The following is a 21,399-nucleotide window of genomic DNA, read 5'->3' on the forward strand; positions in this document are numbered from 1 at the left end:
CCATTTTCTTTCCTTTACTATCCTAAGATGTCTTGCTGGTAGTGAACCACACAGTTTAATCCTCAGGTTACAATTTAACCCAAGGTGGGAACCTGGCAGAACTGAAGGATAGTTGAAGATGGCTCAGTGATGGACGGGGCTTTGGCTCTTCCCTTCTGGGGCGAGGTGAGATGCATCTGTTTGTATGAGAGATAGCTGCTCGTGTTGGACATTGTTGCTGTTGGAAGCTTACATATGTGTCAGGTGTATTTGGAGTGCTGAAGGGGTGGAAACTGTGGTCGGTGGGGTGGATTGGTTCTCTCAATGGATACTTTGCTTTCTTGCCAGATGTAGATGTTGGAAGGTTCCCACCCCCATTCCCAAGACTCTTGCCACCAGTTGGTTCTGAGAACCAATTAGGTTCTGCTGATTAGATGCACTTGTGGAAAACTAGAAGGTGGAAGGGATTCAGAGTTCGTTTTCCTCCTGGCTAATGAGGTCATAAAACTGCGCATGCCTGGAGGCACCAGCAGTTCCACGTGTGGTCCTCAGCTTCTGGGTCTCTCAGGCCGTTGTGGCGGGAGCCCTGAGGGGAACAGCTTCCTGGCCTCTGGGTCACTCTTCCATGGCGAACTCAGCAGTCTTGTGGTAGGCCTGCATCTTCTGTTTCACCAGCACTTCTGGGATTTGGTAAGGTAAGCACCTAATACTCAATATAGTGCATACGGGCTCAGTTGCTTCAATTATGTCCAGCCCTTTGTGACCCACGAAGCTCCTCTATCCATGGGATTCTCCAGGCAAGAATACTGGAGTGGGTTGCTGTGCCCTCCGCAAGTGGATCTTCCCAACCCAGAGATCCAACCTGCATCTCCTGCATTGCAGGTGGATTCTTTACCCACTGAGCCACCTGGGAAGCCCACTTAATATAGTAAATATCTTTTATTTTCTATTTATTTGTATTTCAATATTGTTGATTTACAATGTTGTGTTGGTTCCAGGTATACAACAAAGTGATATATATATATATATATATATACACACACACACACACATATATGGGGAAGGGAATGGCAACCCACTCCAGTATTCTTGCCTGGAGAATTCCATGAACAGAGAAGCATAGTGGGCTACAGACCATGGAGTCACAAAGAGTCAGACATGACTGAGCAACTAGCACAGACATATATATATATATATATATATATATATATATATATATATCCTTTTCCATAAGTTTGCTTCCTACATCTGTGGGTCTATTTCTGTTTTGTATGTCTTAGTACGATCATCTCTAGGTCCGTGCATGTTGCTCTGTATGGCGTATTTTCACTCTTCTTTATGCCTGAGTAGTATTCCATTGTCTGTGTGTATCTTCTTTATCCATTCCTCTGTTGATGGACCTTTACGTTGTTCCCATGTCTTGCCTGGTGTGAATAGCGCTGCTCTGAACACAGGGGTGCATGTACCTTTTTGAATTATAGTTTTGTCTGGATATATCCCTGGAGTAGGACTGGTGGATCATATGACAGTTCTGTTTTTAGTTTTCTGAGGGGCACCCACCCTGTTTTCCGTGGTGGTTGTGCTGACTTACATTCGCACCAACAGTGTAGAAGAGTTCCTGGGCCTGGCCATTTAAAGCAGTGGAGTGAGTCCAGTGGACTGAAGATGAAATGGCAGAGGGAAGCAGATCACGCCAAGCCCTGCAGGCAGGGGAGGGTCTTGGGTTTAAGCCGAAGCACACGGGGAAATCTTTGAAAGCTTCAGGCCTGGAAGTGACATGAAGTCTCCAGTTGCCACAGGAAGAATGGTCTAGAGGGGCGAGCATGGAAGAAGGTACTGCTACTGAGGAGGCTGCTGCAAGAGTCCCGGAGAGAGACGCTGCTTGTAATAGAGATGGAGGCAGGTAGACCAATTCAAGATGAAATTTGCAGGTAGAATGATTTTTTATTGAACCGACCAAATATTGTTTATCTTTTTCTCTTAATTAAAAGACTTCTCAGCATACAATAAAATGGACTTTTTTGGGTGTCTGGGTCAAAATATGGGTCTAAATATTGTAACACCTCTCGATTCATGTGACTAGCACCACACTTAGGATTCAGAACAGCTTCATTACCCCTCACAAAGTCCTTCTTGTGCTAATCTTTTGTAGTCACACCCAACCCCTTCACTCCTGACAGAGCTAGAAGGGTGGGAGACTGAACCCAGACAGAGCAGGTATCCATCTGGATCCCAACTGTCTGACCAGTAGTCCTTCTTTATTCAGGAGCATCCAAACAGGCCTAGCCTTTCTCTCAGTTTATTTCAACCTCTTGGCCCGTCATAGGAGTCCTATGGAGTCATAGTCTCTCTATAGAGAGCCCAGTCCCTCTCTTAGGCAAAGAAGATGCAAGAAAAGCCTTAAGAGCCGCATGAGCTGACCAAAAATTTCCACCTCCTGAGACATATCCACAAAGATAGTAATGGGGGATGGCAATTTATTTTTAGGCACGTAAATAATTTAGGTCAGAATACTCCAGGTAGGATTGCATTATAGCTGAAAACAAACCTCAGTTTGGATGGTGATAAAGTGATTTCAATAAGTATCATTGCTAAAAGCATAAGCATTTTAATTAGCTTGTCTATAACTCTGCAGGGCTTGCTGAGATACAAATATACATATATATTCATAATACAGATTGTTGTGAATATGTCTGTCATTAGTTGCATCTCTCTCTCCTCCTTTCCTCTTATTGTTATGTCACAAAATATCTTCTATCTCTTGAGTGAGAGGAGAGTTCTGTTTACTTATATTCTGGGGTCTTAGAAGATGGACACGATTGTTTTTTCTGGAAAGGGAGAGGGTCCAGGATGGCATGAAAGTGAAAGTTGCTCAGTCGTGTCTGACTTTTTGCAGCCCCATGGACTATACAGTCCATGGAATTCTCCAGGCCAGAATACTGGAGTGGGTAGCCTTTCCCTTCTCCAGGGGATCTTCCCAACCCAGGGACTGAACCCAGGTCTCCCACATTGTGGGTGGATTCTTTACCAGCTGAGCCACAAGGGAAGCCCAAGAATACTGGAGTGGGTAGCCTATCCCTTCTCCAGGGGATCTTCCTGACCCAGGAATTGAACCAGGTGGATTCATTGCAGGCGGATTCTTTACCAACTGAACTATCAGGGAATGGCTTACATTTTCTTAATTCACAAACAAACCTCAAATATCACTTGATCTGGAGTTGCGACTTCCTTGTAAGGAAGCGCTGAGTTGATGGGGTCTTGTCCTGGGTGGAGGCACTAGAGGGCAGGGAAACATGGGCACGTCCCTATGAGATTATCATGTGCATCATGCTTGCCCCATTGGACAAAGGTAGTCATGTGGCCAAATTCAGAGGCAATGTGGGAGAGGGCTGCCCGAAGACATTAATGTGGTTCTTTGGGGGCCATCAAAGTGGTGGCCACAGTAGTAGTCTGCTGGCGCCTCTAAGAATCTGCCCTTCAACCACTGTCCACAAAACAGGGTCCACCGCTGAGCCCCTGTCTGAAGCCTCATGTCCCGCCACAACTTCTTTGCCAAACTCGCTTAGAATGTTCTTTCTGATACTGACTCATCTTTGGCCGGCCAGTTTTACCCGTTAGTCTTAATTCCCTTTCTGGAGGACACTGCCAGGCTTTGCGAGCCACAGAGAAGAAAGAGGAGCCCTGTACCTGTCTTCAGAAGCCAGCTGTCCAAATGGGGAGATAAAGGGAGGGATGGAAAGTCAGAAAAGGAAGAGCTAAGTAGGAACCAGAGCAGAAGGAGAGGGCTGCTTGACTCCCTCTTGCCCTCCATCCCCGCCTCCTTTCTCTTCCCTGCCCTCCTTTTTGTTCTCGTATTCTCCACCCAACCTCTTCTCATTCTCTACTCCTCTCAGGCATGGGATCTTCCCAAGGTGAGAGTGAGTCCGGGTCAACTACTGTATTCATTAGCTAGTACTGTGTAACATATTCTCCTCAAACGTTGTGGCTTGACACAACAATAAATCTTTCTTGTCTTTCATGATTTCTTTGGGTCAGGAATGGAGGAGTGGCCAGACTGGGTAGTTGTGGATCAGGGGTCTTATGAAGCTGTCAGGATGTTACCTGGTGTCCCCAAAAGTCTTGACCTTGGCTGGAGGAGCCCCTATCCAAGATGATGCATCACACGGCCGGCAGGTTGACGCCAGCTGTTGCGGGGAGGCCACTTTCTCCCTGGGAGGGCCTTACACAGGGTCTTTGTGGCATGGTGGCTGGATTCTCCCAGAGCAAGCAAGCCAAGATAGCAAGAGCCAGGTGAAAGTTATCCTTTTTACTGCCTCCCCTCAGAAATCAGGGGCTTCCCTGGTGGTTCAGTGGTAGAGAATCTGCCTGCAATGCAGGAGATGCGTTCAATCCCTGGATCAGGAAGATCCCCTGGAGGAAGGCATGGCAACCCACTCCAGTATTCTTGCCGGGAGAATCCCTTGGACAGAGGAGCCTGGCTACAGTCCATGGACATGCAAAAGAGTTGGATTCTACTGAGTGACTAAACAACAACAAGAACTCAGCTGTCACACAGCACCACTTTCTCCCCATGCCATGAATCCCCAGGTATGACCTGCTTTCATGTGGAGGAGAATTAGCTTTTTTTCCTTAAGGGAGTGGTGTCAAGGGACTGGCAGACACATTAGAGCCACTGTATCTGTAGTTCAAGGGTTCCTCCTGAGGTCAGTCAGCATTCTTTCCCTCTTCAGTAATTTCTGAGGCGGACACAGTCCCCACCCTGGGGAAACAACTCCAGGAAATGCTAGGGAAAATGACTTCTCAGTAACCGAGGCCTTGCTCCCCAGTGTAAGAAAGTTCTCTTCTCACACAGCCTGAAGCTGATGCTCACACTTGCGAGGCAAAAGCCAAAAGGTGTTTGAAAGGACACAGAAGATTTGAGTAGGGAAGATGGCCAGGAGAGACTGCTGTCAGTCAGGTAAGCTGTGAAGAGCAGGCCCTTTCGAAGGATGAACTTTCTGTGACAGTCCCTTGGCTCCCCTTGAAATGAAGTGTATTTAGACTGTGTGCTTATGTTTTCCTTCCCCTTGTGTGCTCTCTATGGAATTCATTATCTCTGATTTAGTAAAGTGCATTACACACCCAAGGAGTCAGTTTAACTAATTCCAGCTCATCAGCTAACATCACTCTCCACCCATTGGCGGAATCTGCAAAGATGAGGTTTGACCTGCTGCTGTGAAAAATAGGGAAAGGAGAAAGATGTAAACCGGAGCAAGGGGTACTCAACTCTTGGAAGGAATTGTCTGGGCTATTTAAGGAATCGGTTTTACTTTTTTTGATCTGTCATCATTTTCTCTGTTCACTGGGACTTGTCGCAGAGCCAGCCTTGCTCAGGTTCGGTTCTGCCTGACCACAGCTATTCAGAATGACAGGCTTCAGCTTGGGGTCTTTGAATCTGGTCACAGCACTAGGCATGCAGGGGACACTCCATAGGTGAGTATGGAGTGAGCAGGTGCAGAAGAAGGCTGGGACTGAATGCCGACCTGAGTTCTAGCTTTCGATCTGTTGCTCAACATCCCAGCACTTGAATCCTGTGGCCTCGATGTTCATTTCTGTGAAATGTGAGGAGAAGAAGTTGATTGAGGAGCCTTGGCATCCCCTGGTTCTGGGACATTTCTGTGTTTTGGAGGGATAAGAACCAGAATCACCAGATGTGACAATATCTAGAGAGATGCTTTAGCTTGAGACCGGCTCTATTGCTGAGGTGATGGTCCAGTCAGAAGGTAGATGCCCTTTGTGAGCTGGTGCAGGTCAGAGAGCCTCTCTGGACCACACTTGACTCATCTCTAGAATAAAAGGATGTGGCTGCTTTTCTGGCTCTAGGTCCTCCACTTCCAAATGTTCCCTCCGTCAGCAGCTATCCTGAGTAAAAATCCTGTGGGATTACTTGGGCAGTGCCAGACTTCGGTGATAGAACACACTTAGCGTGGTCCTGAGGTCCTGAGTCTCATTTAGTGAAGTGGGGCTGTCAGGATGGTGAGATACAGGCTCCTTTTCTATCAGGGAATCTGTAGTTTGAGAATGAGCCAAATTTGGACATTCAAGGGGATATGTATATATATATATATATATATGTATATATATGTATGTATATATATATATATATATGTATATGCCTAGAGAATCTCATTGACAGAGGACCCTGGTTGGCTATGGTCCATAGGGTCGCAAAGAGTCAGACATGACTGAAGTGACTTAGCATGCACACACACACACACACACACGAATATATATATATATATATATATATATAAAACAATTTCATTTTTTTCATGAGCCCCAGAGAGACAGAATGAGCAACAGTTTATCAAATTAATGGTTAAGCTCAGATTGGTCACTTTTAATTGAGTTTCTTCTCCTACAAGGTCTAATTATGCTTTCAAGGAGACAAAGAAAAACCAAATCACAGTTCCAGAGATTTCCAATGCCAGCATCAAGAGGGAGTTGTCTGAGGTGAGGTCCAGCGTAGTGTCTGTCACAAAGTAGGTGCTCAATAAAAACGAGTCAAGACAATGACTGTGAATTTCTAGGAGATAAGTGTTACCAACTCTTTCTTTACTTTTTTTTTGGTCACTCTGTCAGCTTGTGGGGTATCAGTTCCCCAACTAGGGATGGAACCTGGACCCTCAGGTGAAAGCACCAAGTCTTAATCACTGGACAGCCAGGGAATTCCCTGTTACCAACTCTATCAATAGTAAGGTCTACTGTTTGTTTTGTGGATACAAAGTTAGCAATAATTCTTCCAAATCAAATTCGTCATCCCTTAAGCTCCTTCAAGCCTCTTTCTGTAAATACCTCAGAGGTATTTCCCTTTTGTTTATTATTATTATTATTTTGGAGAAGGCAATGGCACCCCACTCCAGTACTCTTGCCTGGAAAATCCCATGGACGGAGGAGCCTGGTGGGCTGCAGTCCATGGGGTTGCTAAGAGTGGGACATGACTGAGCGACTTCACTTTCACTTTTCACTTTCATGCATTGGAGAAGGAAATGGCAACCCACTCCAGTGTTCTTGCCTGGAGAATCCCATGGACGGAGAAGCCTGGTGGGCTGCTGTCTATGGGGTCGCACAGAGTCGGACACGACTGAGGCAACTTAGTAGCAATATCAGTCCCTTTGTCTTATAACAACAAGACCTAGATACATGCATACTATGGCTCATGTGAAAAAACTGGGTCACTTTCAAACTGATTTACGGGACTGGTCCAAGGGCAGTTGTTTGTGAAGTTGATTCAGGATTTTAAAAGAAGATGTGAAGTGAAAAATTATGTATCTTTATTGATTTAGGAAACTGCAGTGTCAAAAGTTATTTGTAGAAGTCTCGCTCCCTTTGTATTCCTAAAAAACTAATTTTCACTGTTATTAAATCACTACTTGTGTCCTAAATAAGGGTATTACAAATTTAATTGATTCTGAACTCACTGATTTTGAAGTTAATGAAATTGTTTATTTCAGTAACTTCACTTTCGTTTCTTTTCTTCGCCATTAAACTTGGTGATATAAATCCCAAACTGATTTGCCTAGCAGCAGAAGGGGCTAAAAATAAGAGATTTCAGTTCTCTGGAAATTTTCCAAATATATATCCTGGGTAATATACCAGTTCAAGACATTATTCTGGCTCTTTCTCTTGAAAGATATTTTCTTTATGATTCCAATTTGTCTTATATTTGAAGAGAAATTTGAGTCCTTGGTTTTCATAGAGAACATTTGATGCCTTCCCATTGTCCCCATGAGAATCCCTTAATAGTATGGGATTCTCAGCGCCTGATGATCTAGCTGCAAACCTACCTCCTTTTCCACATCCCTCCTCCTGCTCCTTGTTGTACAGTTTCCTCCATGTCCCTCAAGTACACGACAAACTTGAGGAACAGAAGTGTATTCGTTATGTCTTGCTGAGTAATAAGTTACCCCAAAGCTTTAAGTGTTGGTCCATGGCTTCTGTGGGTCTGGAATCTGATTGTGGCTCAGCTGGGTTTCTCCTCTCACAAGGCTGCAGTCAAGGTATGGCTGGAACTATAATCCTCTCAAGGTTCAGCTGGATCAGGATCTGCATCCAAGCTCATTCACTTGCTTGTTGGCAGGATTCCTTTCCTCTTGGGCTTGGCTCTTTGGTGGCTGTTGGCCTGAGATCACTTTCCATTCATTGCCAAGGGTGCCTCTCATCCAAGAGAGCATAAGAGCAAGAGAGAGAGAATACCAACAGCCTGGAGGTCACAGTCTTTTGTTATCTAATCCTGTCACCTTTTGCTGTTTCTTTTGGCTTAGAAGCAAGTTGCTAGGGTCAGCATATCCCAGTAGAGAGAGGGTTACACAAAGTCATGAAGTCTATGAGATGAAGATCACTGGGGGCCCTGTCAGAAGCAGCAGACGTGGTATTTATGGTTCACATTTATGAAATCTGTACTGTTCAACAGGCATTCTGCTAAGACCTTTCTCATATGATCCTCACAAAAGATTCTTTTGAGTTGACAATGTTTTCATCTTCGAAGATTTTGAGGCTCAGAAACTTAGTCACTAGAGGCACAGAAGGGTTAGGTAACTAGCAAGTAGCAGAGGCGGGATTTGATCCTGATTGCCAGGCTGCTAAGCCTTGAGACAGGTTTCAAATTCCTCATTTCTCTGTGCTTAGAGGTCAGTGAAGGCTCTGTGACATAGGAGCCTGGGAGGTTCTGAGTGACAGCTGAATGAGTGAATGGGTGAGGCTAGATCTGGGTCACACCGTGGTTGCTTTTGTCCAAACTCTGGTCCTACTCCTGATCCACTCTAAATAATAAATACATCACCATGTGGTTAGATAAAGCTGACTTATATTTAATTATTCAGGAGAGCTCTGAATTTTAGGTTCTGGATCCAAGAGAGGAGATGGGGTTTTATAAATTGTTCTCATGTGGCAAGCAGATTTCATTACTACAGAGAACTTCCAAAGGATATTCAGGAAATTAGAACACCAGAACCCAGGATCAGAGATTATGGAGTTATAGGAGAGACTGCCACGAGTTCAAGAGGAATATTAGTGCAGAAATTGGAAGGGGGAATTGGCAGCTAATTGTTCGCAGGGTTTTTAATCAGACTTCCTCTTTTTAAAGAAGAATTAGATTGAAGCTAGCAGGCACGTGATTAGCTGAACTGGAGATAGACTGGTGGTGTATTTGTGGCGGAATGGGTTAAGGAGGTGTGGGCAAGCAGGGTCTTGGCACAGAAAGATGGCTCTTCCTGCGCCCAGCAGACCTTGACTCCCCAGTCCTTTTTGTAGTTCTCCATGGTCAGGATTCATTGAGGTGTTTGGGCTCCTGTAGGAACAAGGCAGTCGGACTCAGATGTCCTGGCTGTTGGAAAAGCCTGCCCTTATATGGGCCCTGTGATGCTTAGCATTTGAGGGTGTCCATGCAGTACCCAGCACTGAGGAGTAGATCAAGTACTTCCTCTTAGGGTCTTTTTATTTTTATTTTTTTTAGTTTGTGTGTTTATTTGATTATACTGGGTCTTAGTTGCAGCACGTGGGATCTTTAGTTGTGGCATGCAGGCGCTTTGTTGTAGCATGTGGGGTCCAATTCCCCAACTAGGAATTGAACCTGGGCCCCCTTCATTGGGAGCATGGAGTCTTAGTCACTGGACCACCAGGGAGGTCCCTCGCTTGGGGTCTTATTCATGCCTTATAATGAACCTCCAGAGTGAAACTGAAGAAGACTGAACACCCAACTAGCCCCTTCTCCAAGAGGAAACGATGTAGTAATCAATTCATCATGTTTCCCTGCTGACAATGGACCACGATGGATCCCAGTGTTTAACGGCATCAGACTAATACTTGAGCAGCCACCAGGTTGGTGAGCTGTTAGGGCCAGGGTCGCCCGGTCCTGGGATCTGGGCTGTCAGCTGTCATCTCTCTGAACCTCTATTTTCTGGATCCCAAGTGGAGTGCCTGCAGCACCCACCTTCAGATACTTCTTTTTGTTGATGTGATTGTTTGTGTTCTGAATTAAGACCATGGATACAAATGAAGCTAATTTGTTTCTCTCTTTGCAGCTGGCACAGGAAACATTCTGTCTCAGAGGTGCCATTTGCAACTGACCTCATACATTATTTATTGGTTTTGTAATTTAGCCCAGCCTTTCAGATGCATGCAGGATGTCATCTGCTCATGGGTATTATTATCTGCAGTTTATAAATAAGGGAACGAGGCCTAAGAAGTGGGGACAGGGGTTTTCCAGGGTCATGCAGTCAGTCAAGGGGAGACTTGGAGGCAGGTTTTCTGACTCTGGACTCCAGGTTCTTTGGGCTCCCACGCCTGCCCCATGCACGGCTGCCCACAGAGTCACACTCGGGGCTCTCACCATCCTTCTGTTATCATGCAGTGATACCTGGGTGGTGCTCTGCTGTTTGGTGAGGTTGGGCTGTGTGCAAAGGGCAAGCTTAGGGGCCAAGTGAAGAGGTAAACTTAAAAAATGATCATTTATTTGGTTGCACTGGCTCTTAGTTGCTGCATGTGGGATCTAGTTCCCTGACCAGGGATCAAACCCAGGCCCCTTGCATTGGGAACACAGAGTCCTAGCCACGGGACCACCAGGGAAGTCCAAAGAAGAGGTAACCTTAAAAAAAGAAGGAAGCCAACAAAACAGCAGGGTAGAGGGGTTGTGTACCCATCTTCCATCTTGAGGAAATGAACGATTTAGTGACACAGGGGAACTTGCCACCCAGGTGCAAAAACAGGGGAGGCGGTGCCGGGTCCCACTTCCTGGCTCCATCCCCAGGGTAGGTTGGGGCCACATCTTTGTCCATCATCTTTTCTTCACTGGAGCATCTCATCTTGGCTGAGTGACAGAGGCTGCTGTTACCCCATCAACACCACTTAGAGGTGGGGGGCTTGGCGAGAGGCAGTTACTACCCCTAGAGGTCTGGAAGGCAGGCGGGAGTGGCCCCAACAGTGGCATGCATCCTGATCATGTTCAACCTGAAGGTAAATCTGATCAACAGAACAAGAATGTGATAAGGAGTAGTATATATGCCATTCAGACAGAACCTCCTCTGGCATGCTCTCTCTTGTCTTTTTGCCTCCTTGAAGTCCCCTCAGGATGGCCTCTTTGGACCCCAGAAGCCTTGCTCTACTGGAGTGTTCATCGTTACCTGCTTGGTCTTGGCAAGTCTCCACCTCGCCCATGAGTTGGAGGGCAAGTGAGCTGGCGTCTCAGACCATGTCATGTCCAGGGAGCAGGGGGAGAGAGTTGTCTCTTACTTGCACTGGGTCTGGCTGGCTCATTCTCGCTGTGCCACGCGTTCGAACAACCCCCAAACTGAGATGAGCTCTGCCAGGCCAAGACCCAGATTTGTGCCAGACATCCAGCAAATCTTCCCTGAACCCATCCCATGGTCAGGCTCTGGGGCTGGGCAGGTGTTACAGGGGAAGAAAAGGGTGACGTCCACACTCAAGCCCTGGGCCTGGACCTGAGCAGCCCCAAATGGGGCCAGTTCCTGTTCTCCCTCCCTGGTTCGGGGGACAAGCCATAGGTGCACGGCCTCGTGGCGGTGATGTGATGTTGAACTGTCAGTATCCTCAGCACAGGTGTGGGAAAGGAGCGGGGAGAGTTCCCTGGGGCAGTGTAGGCAAATGGAGCAATGACCACACTGCCGGCTGGACTGTACAACAGCTTTCAGAATCCAGATGATGCTCTTCAGCCTTTCTCTAGAGGGAGAGCCTCACCATTTTCCCAGACAACCACCCGTCCTCTGCACTCCGTGCTTATTTATCTGTGTTCCAACATCTCCGTTCCATGCCGCACCTCACTGGCAGCGCCTCTGCATGGCCCTTGAGCACTTGTCCACAAAGAGGAAGCTCTTCCGGCCTTTGTCTCCAGGATCTAAGTACCTTCTGCTGGCTCATCGATTAGAAAAGCAGGGAGGCTTCTGACTTACAGTTCGATGGGAGAGAAAGTGGACAGTATTACCGGAGGGGGACTGACTCGATGCCCAGAGGTCAGGAGGACCAACTTGGCTTCTTTCATAATTCCACGTACTCACCCAAAGGTAGACCCCCTTGAAGGAATCCGGCAAGTCAAAATCTCTCTGAAGAGATTCTGAATGATATTTTTTTACAGATGATGCTACAGAAAAATATCCAGAGAGAAATGACTCATTATTTCCTATTACATTTACAGGGCTCATTCTGGGGTTATAAATAAATTCCTCATCACTCTCTTGAAGGTAATAAAGCTTGTAGAGTTTCTGCTCTGAAGTTTTATGTCCCTTTTTTCTGCCATCCAGCTGTGTCTCACTTTACCTTACTCACCACTGGTTGGTGTGTGTTTAAGGAATGAAAAATAATTTTAATATTTGCCAAGATAAAATATAATTAGGTTGGTAGATCTGCTGTTTGAAAGGGCATGAACAGAATCCTCAGACTAAATAGAAATTATTTTGGGATTGTCTTCTGTTTTTGATTATTTCTATTATCTATCTCTTCTATTACCATGGGTAATCAAGAAATGGATCATGTTTTTTTTTTTTTTTAAAAAGAAAAGCCAAAACAGAACAAAGTAAACAAAAAACCACAACTAGGAAATGAGGTAGGAGGGAAAAAAGTGAACGAACCATATAGGTGCTTTGCCCATCATCAATCTCTTTATCCACCCATCCATCCATCCAGTGTTTCTAACGTGCCTGCATATGGAAGGCATGATTCTGCTGGGACCTGCGTAGCAGAGTAGAAATCCCACAAGCTTTAATGCCACACCGGCCTGAGTTAGAATCCTAGCTACAAATTTGTGCTGGTTGTGTAATCTACAAAACTCAGGCTTGGCCTCGTGTTGCTCAGCTATTAAGGTTTCCAAATCCCTTTCTTATAGTACTATTAAATATCTGAGCAAACACCTGATATCTGAAGGGTTCCCTACACATTGTTTCACTCTTCCTTATTTGGTTCCTGATTTAACTGATATGCACCTTTAAGAAAAGTCACTTTAAAATGGAGCTTGCTATGACCTTCCCATCTTGCCATTTTGTGAAAAGAACTTTCTTTAGAAGAAAGTTCCAGTAGACGACATGGCAAATCAGAGGGCCCAAGGCATCTTGCCTGTTAACGTTTTCCAAGGATTTCTGAGTTCCTCAGAAGACAACACAAACTTTCAGAGCTTGAGCATCCTGGGCGCTGGGTCAGGGCGAATGTTCTTGAGACATCACCCATGCATTCGGTTACACTGAGCTGGTCTCGGGAAGCTGCTGCCTGGAATCTCCATCAGGCTACGTGCGGATTCCTTGGGGAGCTGCCATCGCATTAGATAAGCAGATTCAACTTCAGCAACAGATGTGGTTTTGCATTCCCATGCCAGAAGCTATCAGGACTCATCATGCCACCCACTGGTTTGCTTCAGTGACCGCTAAATGCCTGAGTGTCCTGGCATTCTCTCAACTGGACGTTCATCCCCTCTGGTTCCATTCATCCTCTGTTCCTGGGTGTCTGAGCCCAGGGTTTCTGACACTGTTGACCTTTTGGGTTGGGTAACTCTTTGTTATGAAGGACAGTTCTGTCCATGTTTGGCAGCAGCCCTGGCCTCTACTCACTAGATGCTGGTAATACCCCTCAGTTATGACAACCAAAAAGGTCTCTAGACATTTCCAAATGCACCCTTGGAAATACACTGTTCCAAATGCATATGCCACTGCTCTAGTATAACCTGCATCTGCTATTGTTACCAGGAACCTCATCCTTATCATCTCTGGCTTTTCCTGCTTGACTTCTTTTCTCTGATTGAAACTTGGTTCTCCCTGCGTTGTCTCAGATGGGGACTGTTTCTTCTCCTGCATCTTACCAACCTGAAGGTCAGGAGGTGAAGAAATTGTCCTCCTTGCTTCTCATCACTGCACTGGAACAGGCCTTTGTACTCTTCCCACAAAAATCTGCTCCTCTGAAACTCATGCCATCCAATAGTGCTCTTCTTTCTTCCTATGCATCATCTTTCTCCCTCATCTTGGGAGAATTCAGTACCTGACTGACCCTGTTATTCCTCCTCTGAACACCGTCCTCATTCTTAGTGTCTTTAGCATCCATATTGATGACTCACCCAACACCATGGCCTCTCAGTTCCTGATCTCATCTTTATTGACCTTTTAATTTTCCCAATAAATGATGGAGCACGGATGACTTGCCAGGCACTATTCTAGCTCCAAGGGTTATAGAAGTAATTGGGTAGACAAGATCTCTGCCCTCATGAAACTTACATTATAAATACGCTCAGAGAAGTGCAAGCAATAAGCAAACAAGAAAACTTCATTTTGCTAGTTGATATTAAAGGAATAAAGAGGCTGTTTTGGATAGGGAATAACAGGGTTGAGGGGGCGAGTTTGCATTGAAGGGCAAAGGATGCCCTCTCTGAGATGTGAAATGCTGAATGAGACTTGAAAGGTGAAAAAGGGTTGACCATACAAAGAGCCAGGGGCGGAAAATATAGGAAGATGAAACCAGAAGTCCAAAAAGGCTTTGGAGTGGTAATGAGCATGGGTGTTCAAGGAATAGAAAATTGGCATAAGTGGCTGGAGCAGTGAGTAGAGAGGATGGCACTGGATGAGATATATTTGTGAAGTAGATGTATGCACCTTTGCTGATGTGATTGTATCTTGTGTGCACAAAATTGAATTGATCATTCTCCTCCATTTATTATATCATTGCTGGTCTGTGCCTGCTGTCTTTTACATTTTTAAATATATTATCTCTCATTTCCAATCCAATTCCCCTACCTCCCATATATTTCCATTTTCGTGTATTTATCTTCTGTATATATTATTCCATTCCACTTCCCATATGTCTGTTTATATGCACATATCCATGTTTGTTGTATTTCAAAGTATTTTTATTAGTGGTATTGTGCAGTTGATCTTGTTCTCTTTAAATTTTTCATTCAACTTCAGTTTTTGAGGTCTTTTCATATTGCTGTATGTATCTATTCAATTTCATTAACTAGAAATTAACATAGTATTAATAATATTTGCCACATAATATTCTATCATATATACCTACACCTTTCAATGATCTGGTCTTCCCTTGTGGCTCAGCTGGTTAAAAATCTTCCTGCAATGCAGGAGACCTGGGTTCGATCCCTGGGTTGAGAAGATCCCCTGGAGAAGGGAAAGGATACCAACTCCAGTATTCTGGCCTGGAGAATTCCATGGGCTGTATAATCCATGGGGTCTCAAAGAGTCAGTCATGATTGAGCGACTTTCACTTTCAATTTTCAATAATCTATTTCTCAGTTGGTGGCTACCCAAGTGGTTTCAGATTTTTTGCAATAAGCAACACTGTACCTATGCTCCCCAGTGAGAACTACTCTGGGATATGTCCCCCAAAGTGGAAATGTTGGGTCATAAAATATGAGCATTGTTTAATTTCACTAGTTTGATCTCCTAAATTCTATAGCTGTGTACCCTTCTCATTAGAAAAACTCTTGATGGCTCAGTGGTGAAGAATCCACCTGCAATGCAGGAGACATGGGAGACGTGGGCTTGATCCCTGGGTGGGGAAGATCCCCTGGAGAAGGAAATGGCAACCCACTCCAGTACTCTTTCCTGGAGAATCCCATGGACAGAGGAGCCTGGTGGGCTACAGTGTAAGCAGTTGCAAAAAGTCAGACATGACTGAGCATGCATGCATGTGACACTCTCATTAGCCATGCATAGTTTTCTCCGTATTTATCGCCAGTTTAGCTTAAAGCCCTCCCCAGTCACATTAGCCATTCGATTACTTTTCTTTTAAAAGAAATATCTTCCAGTTTTTGTCCTGCTCCAAACTGAACTGGTTGCTGTCCAGGGCAGGTGTCGTCCAAGGTCTCCCTTCACCATCACTCTGGGGGTTTTCTTCTCTTCTTTCCTGCATTTGTGGGTTTTTACCTCTTCCTCTTTCTTGGGATACTCTCTCTCTCTTTTTTAAAAAATTTTATTGGGAGATCGTTGCTTTACAGTATTGTTCTGGTTTCTGCCATACAGCAACAGGAATCAGCCACAGGTATACGTATGTCCCCTCCCTCTTGAACCTCCCTCTCACCTCCCACCTTCCCTACCCTCTAGGTTGTCACGGAGCCCTGGGTTGAACTCCCTGTGTCACAGAGCAGATGCCCACTGGCTGTCTGTTTCACACGTGGGAATATATATGTGTCTGTCCTACTCTCTGGATTCATCCTGTCCTCTCCCTCCCACACTGTGTCCGCAAGCCTGTTCTTTTATGCCTGCGACTCCATTGCTGCCCTGCAGATAGGTTCATCAGTACCATCTTTCTAGATTCCACACACCTGTGTTAATATACTGTATTCGTCTTTCTCTTTCTGATTTACTTTGCTTTAGGTTCATCCATCTCATTAGGACTCACTCAAATGCATTCTTTTTTTTTTTTTAAAGCCGAGTAACATTCCATTGCATAAAATATATGGAATGCTTCATAAATTTGTATGTCATCCTGGCAGGGACCATGCTAATCTTCTCTGCATTGCTCCAGTTTTAGTATATGTGCTGTTGAAGCAAGCACACGCTCTTGTTTTTGTGGCACACATCCCCCTGTAGCTTTCTGAGAAATGATAGAAATTTTACTGTGAGTGTTCTATATCTGAAAATGTCTTTATAGGACTTTCACATTTAATGAAAAGTTTGGATATGAAATTCTTGGTTGGAAATAATTTCCCTTACAATCCAACAGCATTGCTTATTGAATTCTAGCTTCTACTGATGCTGTTGGGAAGTTCAGGACTCTTCTGATTTTGGTACTGTGTGTACATGTGTGTGTGTGTGTGTGTGTGTGTGTGTGTGTGTGTTTACTGCTCAGGAACTTTAGCATCCTCTCTTTGTCCCCAGTTCTGAAATTTAAAAAATGATGGGTTTCAGTGTGGGTCTATTTTTATCTCTTGCACTGAGAACTTTGTGAGTCTTTCAGTATGGAAACAGTGTGGAAACAGGTTTTCTCCTAGAGTGCCTGCTGTTTGGAGTTGAACTTCTTGAAATTGAAAGTGTTAGTCACTCAGTTGTGTCCAACTCTTTGTGACCCCATAGACTGCAGCCCACCAGGCTCCTCTGTCCATGGAATTCTCCAGGTAAGAATACTGGACTGGGTTGCCATTTCCTTCTCCAGGGGATCTTCCCTTTTCTATATGTTTGCTCTGCTTACTGAGGTTTCCTCAACTTCATCTGACAACACTTCTAGTAGTTTTTAAAAGATATTTATTTATTTGGCTGTCAGTTCAGTCAGTCAGTTCAGTCGCTCAGTCGTGTCTGACTCTTTGCGACCCCATGAATTGCAGCATGCCAGGCCTCCCTGTCTATCACCAACTCCTGGAGCTCACCCAAACTCATGTCCATCGAGTCGGTGATGCCATCCAGCTATCTCATCCTCTGTCGTCCCCTTCTCCTCCTGCCCCCAATCACTCCCAGCATAAGAGTCTTTTCCAATGAGTCAACTCTTCACATGAGGTGGTCAAAGTATTGGAGTTTCATCTTTGGCATCATTCCTTCCAAAGAACACCCAGGACTGATCTCCTTTAGGATGGACTGGTTGGATTTCCTTGCAGTCCAAGAGACTCTCAAGAGTCTTCTCCAACACCACAGTTCAAAAGCATCAATTCTTCAGTGCTCAGCTTTCTTCACAGTCCAACTCTACATCCATACATGACCACTGGAAAAACCATAGCCTTGACTAGACAGACCTTTGTTGGCAAAGTAATGTCTCTGCTTTTGAACATGCTATCTAGGTTGGTCATAACTTTCCTTCCAAGGAGTAAGTGTCTTTTAATTTCATGGCTGCAGTCACCATCTGCAATGATTTTGGAGCCCAGAAAAATAAAGTCTGACACTGTTTCCACTGTTTCCCCATCTATTTCTCATGAAGTGATGGGACCAGATGCCATGATCTTCGTTTTCTGAATGTTGAGCTTTAAGCCAACTTTTTCACTCTCCTCTTTCACTTTCATCAAGAGGCTTTTGAGTTCCTCTTCACTTTCTGCCATAAGGGTGGTGTCATCTGCATATCTGAGGTTATTGATATTTCTCCTGGCAATCTTGATTCCAGCTTGTGCTTCTTCCAGTCCAGCGTTTCTCATGATGTACTCTGCATAGAAGTTAAATAAGCAGGGTGACAATATACAGCCTTGATGTACTCCTTTTCCTATTTGGAACAAGTCTGTTGTTCCATGTCCAGTTCTAACTGTTGCTTCCTGACCTGCGTATAGGTTTCTCAAGAGGTAGGTCAGGTGGTCTGGTATTCCCATCTCTTCCAGAATTTTCCACAGTTTATTGTGATCCATACAGTCAAAGGCTTTGGCATAGTCAATAAAGCAGAAGTAGATGTTTTTCTGGAACTCTCTTCCTTTTTCCGTGATTTGGCTGTATCAGGTCTTAATCCCAGCATGTGGGATCTACGTTGCGTCACTCAGGATCTTTCCTGCAGTGAACAGACTCTCTAGTTGGGGTCCATGGCTTAGTAGCTGTGGCTTGCACGGGCTTAGTTGCTCCGTGGCTTGTGGGATCTTAGACATGGGATCCCTCTGACCAAGGATCGAACCCAAATCCCCTGAATTGCAATGTGGGTTCTTAACCACTGGACAGCCAGGGAACTCCCTCTAATGGGTTTTAAGTTTCTACTGTCATATTTTATTCTTTAAAGGGCTCCTTTTTGGAGTCTCTGAATATTTTAAAATGTATCTGGTCTTGTTTTATAAATACATTTTCTCTGAGATATTAATGATAGTTTAAAGAAAGGTTTTATCTTCTGCATGCTCTCTGCTTCTCTAATCTCCCCCAACCCAATATGTTTGTTTTAATTTTTATTACTCATTTTAGGTTTCCTCAAATTTCTTGTTATCTTTGGTTGTCTGTTAGTCATTAAAAGGAACATGAGAAAGCTCATCTGACTTCTGTGTTGCTCTTCATGGCTTTCACTGTAGGGTGAAGATCAGACTGTTTCACTGGGTAACTGCTGATTGCAGTATCTTTATATTTTATTTTTTTAAGTAAAAATTTTTTTAAATTGGGTAATAATTGCTTTACAAGGTCATGTTGAAATCTGCCATACAACAACTTGAACCAGTCATAACTGTATGTATATCCCTTCCTTCTTGAGCCTCCCTCCCACTCCACCCCCAACTCACCCTTCTAGGATGTTATAGGGCACCAAGCTGGGTTCCCTGTGTTATATAGCAGCTTCCCACTAGCTATTAGCATCTGCTTTACATATGGTAGTTTATATACATCAAGGCTGCTTTCAATTCAGCCCAGTCTGTCCTTCCCTGCTGTGTCCATGAGTCTGTTCTCTGCGTCTCTGTCTCTATTCCTACCCTACAAATAGATTCAGCAGTATCATTTTTCTAGATTCCATGTGTGTGCATGCTCTGTTGCTTCAGTCATGTCCAGCTTTTTGAGACTCTATGGCTGTAGCCCACTAGGCTCCTCTGTCCATGGGATTCTCCAGGCAAGAATACTGGAGTGGGTTGCCCTGCCCTCCTCCAAGGGATCTTCCTGACCCAGGGATTGAACCCACATCTCTTATGTCTCCTGCCTTGGCAGGTGGGTTCTTTACCACTATGCCACCTAGGAAGTCCTAGATTACATATATATGCATTAATATATGGTATCTGTTTTTCTCTTTCTGACCTACCTCACTCTGTATAATAGGCTCTAGGTTCATTCACCCCACTAGACTGACTCAAATTCGTTCCTTTTAATGGCTGAATAATATTCCATTGTATACATGTACTGCAGCTTCTTTACTAAGTATCTTTGAGTGTGTGTTTAGTCTTTTCAGTTGTGTCCAACTCTTTGCAACCTCATGAACTGTAGCCCACCAGGCTCCTCTGTCCATGGAATTTCCCAGGCAAGAATACTGAAGTGGGTAGCCATTCCCTTCTCCAGGATAAGTATCCTTACACCTTTTCTATTAGGCTGGTCGGATTTATCAGGGGTGTTTTAGTCTCCTGGTTGGAGGATTTATCCTGACAGTGTTCTGGAAGCTGAGGCAGGTGGGTAAGTCTAGGGAAGAAAAGTAGAATGTTAACAATCAGTGTGGTTCTCTTAGTTAATGCTCATATTTTGGTACAGTTTAAGTTATCCCTCAATTTTCCTTGGTGTACCCCCATCCAGCGAGACCACTTTTACCTTCTTTAAAGCACTGGTTCTCAAAGTATAGAGATATAGATATATACGGGCCTTTAGGAGGCACTCAGACCCTTTCAGGGGGTCAGCAAAATTAAAACCTTTTTATTCAATATAGTGAAAATGAATATACTACCCAAAGCAATCTATAGATTCAATGCAATCCCTATCAAGCTTTACATACCGATGATATTTTTCACAGAACTAGATCAAATAATTTCACAATTTGTATGGAAATACAAAAAACCTGGATTAGCCAAAGCAATCTTGAGAAAGAAGAATGGCACTGGAGGAATCAACCTGCCTGACTTCAGGCTCTACTACAAAGCCACAGTCATCAAGACAGTATGGTACTGGCACAAAGACAGAAATATAGATCAATGGAACAAAATAGAAAGCCCAGAGATAAATCCACACACCTATGGACACCTTATCTTTGACAAAGATAAGGTGTCTATAGGAGGCAAGAATATACAATGGATTAAAGAATCTCTTTAACAAGTGGTGCTGGGAAAACTGGTCAACGACTTGTAAAAGAATGAAACTAGAACACTTTCTAACACCCTACACAAAAATAAACTCAAAATGGATTAAGGATCTAAATGTAAGGCCAGAAACTATAAAATTCCTAGAGGAAGACATAGGCAAAACACTCTCTGACATACATCACAGCAGGATCCTCTATGACCCACCTCCCAGAATATTGGAAATAAAAGCAAAAATAAACAAATGGGACCTAATTAAAATTAAAGGCTTTTACACAACAAAGGAAACTATAAGCAAGGTGAAAAACAGCCTTCAGAATGGGAGAAAATAATAGCAAATGAAGCAACTGACAAAGAATTAATCTCAAAAATATACAAGCAACTCCTGCAGCCCAATTCCATAAAAATAAACGACCCAATCAAAAAATGGGCCAAATAACTAAACAGACATTTCTCCAAAGAAGACATACAGATGGCTAACAAGCACATGAAAAGATGCTCAACATCACTCATTATCAAAGAAATGGAAATCAAAACCACAATGAGGTACCATTTCACGCTGGTCAGAATGGCTGTGATCCAAAAGTCTACAAGCAATAAATGCTGGAGAGGGTGTGGAGAAAAAGGAACCCTCTTACACTGTTGGTGGGAAGACAAACTAGTCCAGCCACTATGGAGAACAGTGTGGAGATTCCTTAAAAAACTGGAAATAGAACTGCCTTATGGCCCAGCAATCCCACTGCTGGGCATACACACGGAGGAAACCAGAACTGAAAGAGACACGTGTA

General features: G+C 44.3%; 1 long non-coding RNA gene and 1 other non-coding gene across 24 annotated transcripts in view; one reads left to right on the forward strand and one right to left on the reverse strand.

Annotated features, from left to right (window-relative positions):
* Positions 1 to 419: 419 nt before the first annotated feature.
* Positions 420 to 21,399, forward strand: part of LOC129635544 (uncharacterized) — a 228,412-nt gene continuing 207,432 nt past the window's right edge. For 5 of the 23 annotated variants that reach the window (XR_008706344.1, XR_008706353.1, XR_008706341.1 and 2 more), the window contains exon 1: positions 431 to 674. This is a non-coding gene — a long non-coding RNA (uncharacterized LOC129635544). Of the gene's footprint in view, positions 675 to 4,831; positions 4,937 to 21,399 lie in introns of all 23 variants that reach the window. The other 18 variants (XR_008706342.1, XR_008706337.1, XR_008706352.1 and 15 more) reach the window with 11 other exon arrangements.
* Positions 16,414 to 16,518, reverse strand: LOC129635657 (U6 spliceosomal RNA). The gene has a single exon (XR_008706414.1). It is a non-coding gene; the product is annotated as a U6 spliceosomal RNA (small nuclear RNA).

This window comes from Bubalus kerabau, chromosome 20, assembly GCF_029407905.1.
Source record: "Bubalus kerabau isolate K-KA32 ecotype Philippines breed swamp buffalo chromosome 20, PCC_UOA_SB_1v2, whole genome shotgun sequence".
Taxonomy (NCBI): domain Eukaryota; kingdom Metazoa; phylum Chordata; class Mammalia; order Artiodactyla; family Bovidae; genus Bubalus; species Bubalus kerabau.